The 11,346-nt window shown below is 48.3% G+C and overlaps 1 non-coding gene across 1 annotated transcript; it reads left to right on the top strand.

The window, feature by feature from the left end:
- The first annotated feature begins 10,884 nt into the window (after positions 1-10,884).
- On the top strand, positions 10,885-10,965 carry TRNAL-AAG. The gene has a single exon. It is a non-coding gene; the product is annotated as a tRNA-Leu (tRNA).
- Positions 10,966-11,346: the final 381 nt, after the last annotated feature.

Raw genomic sequence — 11,346 nt, 5'->3', positions numbered from 1 at the left:
CATACGATGAACCAAGAGGATTAGATTCATTTGATGAATCAAATTGGATTAAGAGTAATCCAAATTGGGCTACTTGAGTTAGACTCAAGTTGATACATGTATTTAATGAGTCTAATTTAGATTATGACTCATTAGATCAATTTAATTTAATGAATTAGATTCATTATATTAAGTTGGCTTGAATCAAATGGTTAGATTAGATCAACCATGAGAGAGATTGAGTCAAGTTTGACTTGACTAGAGAGGAAGAGGAAGAGTCAAGTTTGACTTGACTCTTTGCCACATCATGCGTGAGGTGGCAAGATGTGGACCAATAGTGTTGCTCCACATCATCTTGCTTTGCCACCTCATGGAGGTTACAAGCCTCCATTGCATTTAATGTGAGTTAGCCACATTAAATGAGTGGAGGTTACTCATTTGCCACATCATTGTGAAGTGGCAAGATGTGGACCAATGGTAATGGTCCACATCTTCATGATGTGCCACATCATAGGAGTTACAAAACACCTCTTAATGGCTTCACATTAATTGTGATTAATGTGGAATGGGAGTTACACTCCATGGAGTGGCCGGCCACACAAAAGTGGTGAATGAAATTTGATTTTATTCAAGTGTGATTATTGTTTCTTCTTCCTCTCAAGCTCTCCCTCTCCCTCTCCTCCTTGCTTGGCCGAATCTTACCAAGGTGCTAGCACACCTTTGTGTGAGGTTTTCTCCACCTACGTGTCCGTGTGGATACTTCTAGAGGACCGACGCTTGACGGTCTAGAGATCCGGCAACTCCTTGGACGAGCGAGAACGCGAAAGGGCACGCTTCAAGGTATACTTCTTAACACATAGATCTAGGAGTAGATCTAAAGTTTTGAAACTCGTACTCGTAATTTTCGTTCGGTTTTCTTTGCACGGATCCACGGCTTTGGGTGATTCGGGGTTTCCGCGACGCGAAAAGCGATTTTCGCGGCCCGAAAAACCCAACATGTCTACCCCCACATCCTTTTTTATCTGGAGTGTGCCGCTACTTTAAGATCCCCCTAGGTCAATTGACTCCCAATTCCATAAAGATTTTGTGTGGCTTCGTAATACTCTGCGAAGTTTGTGAGGTTTCTTGATCAGCTCCTCTTTTTCACTACTTCTTTGCTCTTGCTCGGCACGCTGACGGTCTTTTTTATTTCCAAGCTCGTAGTCACACTGCTTTCTTCTCTCCTCTTCCTTCTCCCAGCGCTAACTGGAGGAAAAAGTTCTTTTTTCTCCGGTTTCCAGAGGAAGTAGACTGGCCTCTGCGATGGCAATCTAAGCTACCTCCGACTCCGGCGTTGGAAGACTTCCATATGGACCTTCCTTTTACTATGGTTGCGACCCGCATGGAGGATTGGCACTTGAATCTGACAAGACTGTTGTCCGACGACCTACTTTCTTATTTCAGGCTGAGCCCCCCTTCTCCTGAAACACCGCACTCCTTAGGTAAGTTCGCGCTGAGCCCCCCCTTTCGATCATTTTCTCTGTTGGAATAACCTTTCGTGTTGGTGCTTACAGTTGAGGTTTCGTATCGCGCATCAGAGGTTCTGCCTTTGCCCCTCAGTGATCTGGAAATACTGCGGCGCGGTCGGGCAATCTTGGAGAGGAGGCTACTCCCTCATCTTGGATCCACCTCATTTGGGGCAGCGACTCAGCCTTCTTCCAACCCCGCCTCACACAACGCTTCTCCTTCACCTGCCTCCCCGAGCCGAGGTCGGGGTCGTGATCAAGCCGGCCATCTGGCCAGACACGTCTTCCGAGGAGCCTCCCGGGCCTCTAGACGTGCTCGCGCAGCCCTTCATTGTGCAGGTCGAGGCTCATCTGGTCGGGGCGCCACAGACAGGGGTGCTTCAGCCTTTTCACAGGGTCAGCCTTGCTCTGATAATTCTGACTCTGACAACCAGCCCCTGCTTCACAGACGGCATCGGAGACCAGGTCTGACTTCACAAACGTTCGATCCTGTTCCTTTTACTATCATATTGCTCCCCCTTGCCACCGTGGCTGGCTCTAACACCACTCCCCTCTTCATTCTTGTTTTATTTATCTGGAAGCCTCCCCCAACCCTTACAGGGGAAGACCAGCAGCATTCCGCTCCGCCCCTACCCCTATTGAGGAAACTAGCTCAAGCGAGCATCATGACACCGCGCCAACTGAGCACATTCCAGGGCCACCTCCTGCTCCTCCTGGTTCTGCCGCCGGCCCTTCTGGACCTTCCCCCTCCTCCCGCTATCGTTATAAAACCACTATCCCTTCTGAAGCTGCTTTAGATCTGCGACATGATGTCCCCACGAGCATTCTGATGATGAAAGGTTGTCTCGGCAGTTTGTGGGCAGAGAGCATGAGTTAAATGGAGAGCGCGCCGCCATTAGTCCAGATGGAGAGGTTCTCGAAGTCCTGGGCTAAAGTAAGTATTCCTTACTTTACACTTGTTATTAGTTTGTCTCAACTGAAGGTTATATCTTCCATCCAGACTCATGCAGAATCTTTAGTTCTGAACCAATCTTTCCACGACCTCCATTATCAAAGCAAAGAACTCCGAGAGAGTCTCTGAATTAGAGTGGCAACTGAATGACCCAGCCCAAGCTAGTTATGCATTGCGAGCAGAAATCCAAGCCTTAACCAATCAGACCAACCGGCAAAAAAAGTCCCTGGTACAGGTCAAGGATGAGCTCCAAGCTTTGAAGGAGGAGAGAGATGCATCTGTGGCAGGGTATCAGCAACAACTAGCCCACCAGGCTGAGGAAATACAGTCCAAGGATACCCTTCTGCAGGAGAGGAACAATAAATTGGAGGTTCAGGCAGCTCAGTTGGAAACTCAAGGAGCTGAACTGAGGGCTCTGAGAGCGGAACTATCCCAGTCCCGGGCGGCTTTGACGGGAGTATCTACTGCCCTGGCGGTCTATCAAGAAGGAGAGAATGATCGTTGCCTGCGAAGTCGAATGTCATAGCTGAGCTCTCCTGAATTTTTATCCCAGGCCGGGGCACACTTTTCTGCAACCGTACCCTACACGGCGGCTGGAGTTATCCGAAAACTTCACGCACAGAACCTCTTGAACTCCATCCCTCCCGCAGACTTCTTGGATCAAGACAAGATCATTCAAGGCTTTCCGGATGAGATCTTTGCCCCTTTTAAATGATCTGTACGAACTGCTTAAACTGATGAGATTTTTACATGTACATACGTATCTTTGAGTTTTTACTTGACTATCCTACTATCCCCAGGCCCTTCGCCTGACCTGGCTTACACCAACAGAGTCAGCACCCCTTAAACCCGATAGGGCCGTAGGTAGTTAGCACTCCAAGGTCGGTCTAGCTTCCTTCCTTAAGCATCCTGCAAATAATAGGCCCCTGATGCCAATTTCTTAATAACTTTGTACGGTCCGTCCCATTGAGGCGCCAACTTTGTCACTTCCCCTAAGGGCTTCACCTGCTTCCAGACTAGGTCTCCTTCTCCGAAGAATCGGGGGATCACCCTTCTATTATTGTTCTGTCTCATCCTCTGTCTATAGGCTTCCAGCCTGACAGCTGTTTATTCGTGAATTTCGCTGATGAAATCTAGTTCGGCCAGCCGTCGCTCTGTGTTCCCTTCGTCATACATCATTCTTCTGACGGATGGTATCCCGACCTCTAGAGGTACCACTGCTTCATTGCCATATACTAAATGGAAAGGTGTCAGACCTGTACTTTCTCGGGGTGTCGTACGATAAGCCCACAGAATGCTCGGCAACTCATCCACCCAATTGCATCCCGTGTGATCCAGCTTGACTTTGAGCCCTCACACTATTTCTCGATTGACTACCTCTGTCTGACCATTTCTCTGAGGATGAGCCACCGAAGTAAAGACCTGAGTTATGCCGAACCCCTTGCACCAATTTTGTATCTTGCGTCCCTGAAATTGTCTGTCATTGTCCGACACTAACTTATGAGGTAAGCCGAATCTGCAAAAGATATTCTTCCACAAGAACTGAATCACCTCATCTTCAGTAATTCTGGCCAGAGCCTCCGCCTCTACCCACTTGGAGAAGTAATCTACTGCTACCAACAAAAAGCGTCTTTGCCCTGTAGCCATCGGGAAAGGTCCTACAATATCCATACCCCATTGGTCAAATGGACAAGACACTATAGAAGTTCTCAGCAGCTCTATGGGTCGATGCGTCAAGTTCTGATACTTCTGGCATGACAAACAAGTATTCACCAACTTCTGTGCATCCTTTCGCAGGGTAGGCCAGAAATACCTGGCCAGTAGTACTTTCTGAGCCAGCGTTCTTCCGCCTGCATGATTGCCACAGCACCCCAAATGTATCTCCCGCAATGCCTGATCTGCTTCTTCCATATTCAAGCACTTGAGTAGAGGTCTGGAGAAAGACCTTTTGTACAGTTGATCTCCAATAATAACATAAGAATGGGCCTCTCTCCTGAGCATATGCGCCTCTTCTAAGTTGGTTGGTACAATTCCTTGCTGGAGGAAATTTATTATGGGCGCCCTCCAATCAATTACTCCTCCCAGGTTATTTTGTAGATCTATCTGAGCTATAAGGAAGGTCTGTGCTATAGATCTTTCAAGTACCCAAGTGGTCAGGGAGCTGGCTATTTTAGCTAATTCATCCGCTCTTTCATTTTCAGCCCTGGGAATCTTAGTGACTGTGACTTCTTTAAAATCTTTCCTCATCTTCTCATAGGCTTCCTTGTAAACTTGCATCTTTTCGTTGTTTACCTCAAAATGTCCGGTCACCTGTTGAGTTACTAGCTGTGAATCTGAATATATTATGACTCGGCTTGCACCCACATGCCGAGCTGCTTGCAGACCTGCTAATAGGGCTTCATATTCTGCCTCATTGTTGGTAGCTCTGAAATTTAGCCGTACAACTAGCTGCATAATGTCTCCTTGCGGAGATATTAGAAGTGCACCTACACCACTTCCATGATGGGTAGCTGACCCGTCTACATAAACTTTCCAAACCTCCTCTGAATCCGCTTGATAAACCTCTGTCATGCAATCCGCCAGGGCCTGTGCCTTGATCGCGGTTCGGGGATGATACTGTATATCATATTCCCCTAGCTCGGTTGCCCATTTGATAAGCCGACCTGCTACCTCCACCTTGGTGAGAGCTCAACCCATTGTATTGTTTGTCAGGACGGTAATAGGATGCGCCAAAAAATACGGTCGGAGGCGCCGAGCCATGAGAACAAGTATGTAAACCAACTTCTCCAGGGCTGTGTACCGAGACTCAGCCCCCTTCAATAGATAGCTGAAAAAATACACCGGTCGTTGTACATTGTCCTGCTCTTTAACTAGCACGGCCCCCACGGCCTCGGGGGTGGCTGATAAATAGACCCAAAGGGGTTCTCCAACAACAGGTTTGAACAGTGATGGTAAAGATTCCAGGTATTGCTTTAGCTCCTCAAAGGCCTGTGTGCACTCTTCCGTCCACTGAAACTTAGCTGCTTTCCTGAGCACTTTGAAGAAGGGCACGGCTCGATCTGCAGATCTGGAGATGAATCTGGACAGCGCCGTTATCCTGCCTACTAACTTTTGCGTTTCCTTCAGATTCTGAGGGATCTGCATGTTTCGGAGTGCTTGAACCTTCTTAGGATTGGCTTCTATCCCTCGTTCAGTCACCAGATATCCCAGAAACTTCCCTCCTTTGGCCCCGAACAGACATTTCAGAGGATTCAGCTTTACACCATATTGTCTCAGAGTCCCACAGGTTTCTTCTACATCTTTTATTAGATTGGACGCCAGGGGGACTTGATTAAGATGTCATCAACATAGACTTCAACATTCCGCCCGATCTGACTCTGAAAGATTTTGTCCATCATCCTTTGGTAGGTGGCCCCAGCATTCCTAAGTCCAAATGGCATGATCGTATAGCAGAAAGTACCATCAGCCGTTATGAAGCTAACCTTCTCCTGATCCTCCCTAGCTAAGGGTATCTGATGATATCCTTGATAAGCGTCCATCATGCATATCCTCTCATAGCCAGCAGTTGAATCCACCATATGATCGATCCGCGGGAGAGGATAACAGTCTTTGGGGGTGGCTTTATTGAGGTCGCGGAAGTCTATGCACACCCTCCACTTGTTGTTAGGCTTATTTACTAATACAACATTAGAAAGTCAGGACGGGAATTGCACCTCCCGAACATGTCCCGCCTTCTTGAGCTGATCCACTTCAGCTCAGATATTTTATTCTGGTCGGCAGAGAAATTTCTCTTCTTCTGCTTGACTGGCTTGGCTTCAGGTATTAAATGCAGCTTGTGCTCAGCTATCTCTGGTTTGACTCAGGGCAGTTCTTCCGGGGACCAAGCAAAAACGTCCCTATTACGGGTCAGACACTGTATCAGCTCCGACATAAGATCCGGTGGTAAGTCGCTAGCAATGCGAGTGATGCTCTCTGCTCTGTCAGTATGCAACTGAATCTCTTCCCAAGGGATAGGCTCCTCGGCAATAGGCAGAGGCTCCTCTTGGATAGCGTGCACACCACCATCCTGAGTCCTCCTGCTCTTGCGTGCCTCCACCCGGACCATATCAATGTAGCAACTACGAGACACTTTCTGCTCTCCCTTGACTTCTCCAACCCGCTCGTAGTCCGGGAACTTAATCTTCTGGTGAAAAGTGGAGACAGCAGCCCTGAACTCATGCAGAGCTGGCCTTCCCAGGATGACATTGTAGGAGGAAGGAGAATCTACCACTATAAAGGTGCTCCTCCTGGTGCGCACCAGTGGCTCAGTGCCCATGGATATGGCCAGCTTAATCTGACTCATGGGCTTGACTTCGTTACCTGTGAACCCATATAAAGAAGTGGTTATGGGTTGGAGCTCAGCGGCATCAATCTACATCTCCTCGAACGCAGCTCTAAACAAAATATTGACCAAGCTCCCGGTATCCACAAAGACCCGAGCCACTCGGCTGTTAGCAATAACGGCCTTGATTATGAGAGCATCGTCGTGGGGTAGTTCCAGATCCTCCAAATCTTGTGGCCCAAAGCTAATAACAGGGCCAAACGTCTGCTCGTTGCTGCACCCGACAACTCCCACATATAACCGCCGACCGTGTGACTTACGGGCTCGGCCTGAGTCCCCGTCAGTGGGCCCTCCTGAAATCATGCTGATCTCTCGTACAGCAGCGTTACCCCGGTTTTCCAGCTCCCCGACATCTCTTCGGTCTTCCACGGGACCAGCTTGGTCAGAAGGACCGACTAGGTCGGGCCGAGTCTGACGAGCACGTCCGGCTGTGGCCCGTTCTTCCTCCATTCTCTGTATTTGGGGCGCTAATTCTGGGGGAGGCAAGCCCTGCTCTGCAGCTCGCCTGGAGTCACGGGCGAATTGGAAGCAGTTACTGAGATCATGCGTCCTGGACCAATGATATGTGCAATATGGCACTCCCCTTGGTCCAGGCCTGGGCGCGTGTATGGCAGCAACTCGCGGAGCTGGTCTGACTCCCTGAGCGGGCTGAGGGGCATGCCTGGGCTGAGGGGCAGGCCTGGGTTGAAGCGCTGAAGAGGCTGAGCTGGCTGTGGTGCTCTCCTTTCAGGTCGGTTGCCAGGAGCCACTGTCTTTTCGTCCTTCCTCCTAGCTGCCTGAACTTCCTCCACTTTGATGTAGCAAGAAGCTTTCTCCACCACATCATCAAAACTTCGGGCGGGGTTTTTGATGAGGTCCCTGAAGAATTGCCCTTTTAGCAATCCGTGGGAGAAGGCGCTCATCAGTATTTATGAGGTGGAGGAGGGAACGTCATTGGCCACCTGACTGAACCGATTGATATAGCTTCGCAGAGGCTCGGTTGGACCCTATTTAAGAGCGAAAAGACAGTGGTCGATTTTTTGATACTTACGACTGCTGGCGAAAAGACGTAAGAAGGCCGTTTTGAAATCCAAGAAGCGATTGATGGACTCTGGGGGCAATCCATCGAACCACTTCTGTGCCGAACCCGACAGGGTATGTAGGAATACTCGGCATTTGACAGCATCGCTGTATTGATACAACATAGCCGCGTTCTTGAACTTTCACATATGCTCTTCCGGATCTTTGCTCCCATTGTATTCTCCAATGTTCGGGGCCCGATAACCCCTTGGTAGGTTTTCCCTCAAGATCTGAGCCGAGAAGGGTACCTTGTCATCCGGGTCTTCGGGCAAATCTTTGGCAGAGATTATAGCTTTTCCCTTTCCTGAATCCCGGGATGGATGTAGAGAGATTTCCGCCACCGACGCCTGCGGCTCTTCTTTCTTCGGATTATGCTCGCGAGGTCCAGACTGATGATAGTTGCAGCGAGGCTCTCGGAATGAAGTACGAGGGAGTTCTTCTGGTTGCTTCCTCTTTAAGCCCCTGTCGGAGACAGGAGCTGGTTCTTTGGACGCTTCAGGCGCTAGGCGAGGTCGTGAAACTGTTCCTTGTTTCTTAGAGGCGGCTCGCTTTTTGACCTCCTTAAAGAGCTCGTACTCCCCCGCGGTCATGGTAACATTAATCCTCCTGCCGGAACTTCGACCAGAGTCCTCCATATTCACGCTTCGGATCAGGCTGTTGTGTTTACCACAGACGGCGCCAAATTTGATCCTGTCCGAAAGCTGAGTCGGACGAAGGCTGGTCACGGCGGCCTAGATGTTGACGGAAAGTCGTGGATGATCCGACTTCCACGGGCGGTTGACGATGCTACAGGCTCCTGCACACACTCAGACGATCCCCCCTCCTCACGTTAGGAACCAGAACCCAGGGAAAAAGTCCCCGGGTCAGGCCCTCCGACGCTCAAGTCAGGTACTTTTTCCCCAGAAAACGCAGAGAGAAAAAACAACTGAAAGTGAAAAGTTGTGGAAAAAAGTGATGAGATAGCGTACCTGCGTACGAAGAATCCTCCTCCTTTTATGCATCGCCTCGCTTCTAGAACCTGCAAGCATCTCAGAAAACATTAGACGCTGGGCTTTATCCTGTAGTGAAGGACACCTGCCTGGCTACTATTGGTTAAGGAGGCATCTTCTCATTTAGGAACCTCCGCCTTTGTGTAGGGACTTTGTCATGTAGTGAAAGACACTTGTCTGGTTATTACTGGTTATGAAGGCATCTTCTCGTTTAGGAACCTCCGCCTGTGCGTATGTCCCCTGGTATGTGATGATTACCTCCTCACCTCCTCCTGTCAGAACTGCTCCCCAGCTTTTAAGCGCAGCTTGTAGTCGAGTTGTCCCTGAATAGCTTTGCTGCTTCCAACTTGTACTGTGTGACTTATGCTCCGGGCCTTTGAACACATGCCTGTAGATCGAGCTGTCTCTGAACAGCTCTGTCGATCCCGACCTGTACCGTGTGACTTATGCTCCGGGCCTTCGAACGCAGGCCTGTAGATCGAGCTGTCTCTGAACAGCTCTGCCGATCCCGACCTGTACCGTGTGACTTATGCTCCGGGCCTTCGAACGCAGGCCTGTAGATCGAGCTGTCTCTGAACAGCTCTATTGATCCCGACCTGTACCCTACGCTTTGTATTTCCTGGCCCTCGACCGTAGGCCAGTAGATCGAGCTGTCTCTAAACAGCTTTGCCGATCCCGACCTGTACCCTGCGTTTTGTATTTCCTGGCCCTCGACCGTAGGCCTGTAGATCGAGCTGTCTCTAAACAGCTCTGCCGATCCCGACCTATACCCTGCGTTTTGTATTTCCTGGCCCTCGACCGTAGATCGAGCTGTCTCTGAACAGCTCTGTTGATCCCGACCTGTACCCTGCGCTTTGTATTTTCTGGCCCTCGACCGTAGGCCTGTAGATCGAGCTGTCTCTAAACAGCTCTGCCGATCCCGACCTGTACCCTGCGTTTTGTATTTCCTGGCCCTCGATCGTAGGCCCGTAGATCGAGCTGTCTCTAAACAGCTCTGCCGATCCCGACCTGTACCCTGCGTTTTGTATTTCCTGGCCCTCGACCGTAGATCGAGCTGTCTCTGAACAGGTCTGTTGATCCCGACCTGTACCCTGCGCTTTGTATTTCCTGGCCCTCGACCGTAGGCCTGTAGATCGAGCTGTCTCTAAACAGCTCTGCCGATCCCGACCTGTACCATGCGTTTTGTATTTCCTGGCCCTCGATCGTAGGCCCGTAGATCGAGCTGTCTCTAAACAGCTCTACCGATCCCGACCTGTACCCTGCGTTTTGTATTTCCTGGCCCTCGACCGTAGGCCTGTAGATTAAGCTGCCTTTAAACAGCTCTGTCGATCCCGACCTGTACCCTACGTTTTGTCTGTCGTCTCCTTTTGTCTTTCAACTACTTTACCCCCTTGATCGACAAGTCTGCCTGACCTTTGACTACCACATATGCTTGACTTTGACTGCCCAGATTGCTGAGAATTTATCAACATCCGCTATTCAAGCTGTGCAACGTATGTTGAACGACCCTTTTTATTTTCTAGGTTGGCAATCGTATAATTAAGAAGATTTTGTAGCGAGGTTGAAGAAGAGCGACCAACTGAAGGCGAAGGCGGAGGCGAAGGCTCGTGCTGGCCTGGTTTCATGGTGGAAGGTGCTACACCTATTCCACACGATGTGGTGAACGATCTCAAGGAAAGTATTTATTTTAAATTTCAAAGGAAATGATACAATCATTATGGCGTTTATGAAACTGGTTGTTTGTTTTGTTTGGATTTATTAAAGAATTGTTGGTTGCGCACCCAATCGGCTGGATCGCGACCTAAGTCATGTGTATTCAGACCCGACGAGTCGGGTCTGGGTATATTCTTATGCTATCAAATTTATGTTGGGTTTCGTTAGTGTTTGATGATGAATAAAATTCGCGGGCTGTTGTCACGATACATTGAAGTCAAAACTGAACCAAGTAACAGTGGTGTTTGGGGGTGGAATTTTGTTAACATAATAAATAACTATTTAATTCTTTATGCTAAAGTATCTGTTGAGATGGCCGAGTTGGTCTAAGGCGCCAGATTAAGGTTCTGGTCCGAAAGGGCGTGGGTTCATATCCCACTCTCAACATATAAAATTTTGATTTTTTATGCTTCAAAATTTTTCGTATTTGTCATCTTACCATTTAATTAAGTTAAAGTCAATTTTTTTCCTATGGAAAACAATTTCAATTTTTAAATTTTTATGCTTCAAAAATTCAATTATGATCGGAATTTTCATGGTTAAGTAGGTTCGTCATCTTATTATTTAATTAATTTAATATTTTTTTAGATTGAAAATAATTTCAAGATTTATTTAATTTTTTATCCATCTCACAAAGACGTATAACATAATTTTTACTATCTGTATCATTTTTTTTCATCATCTCAATCAATCCTCATCTGTTTTTCATATTCTCACCTCCTCTCTCTCTAATTTTTACTATAACTTTCTTCTTCTTATTTTTTATAT

Source organism: Zingiber officinale, chromosome 7B (genome assembly GCF_018446385.1).
Source record: "Zingiber officinale cultivar Zhangliang chromosome 7B, Zo_v1.1, whole genome shotgun sequence".
NCBI classification, from domain to species: domain Eukaryota; kingdom Viridiplantae; phylum Streptophyta; class Magnoliopsida; order Zingiberales; family Zingiberaceae; genus Zingiber; species Zingiber officinale.
This window is presented reverse-complemented; position numbering and strand designations above follow the sequence as displayed.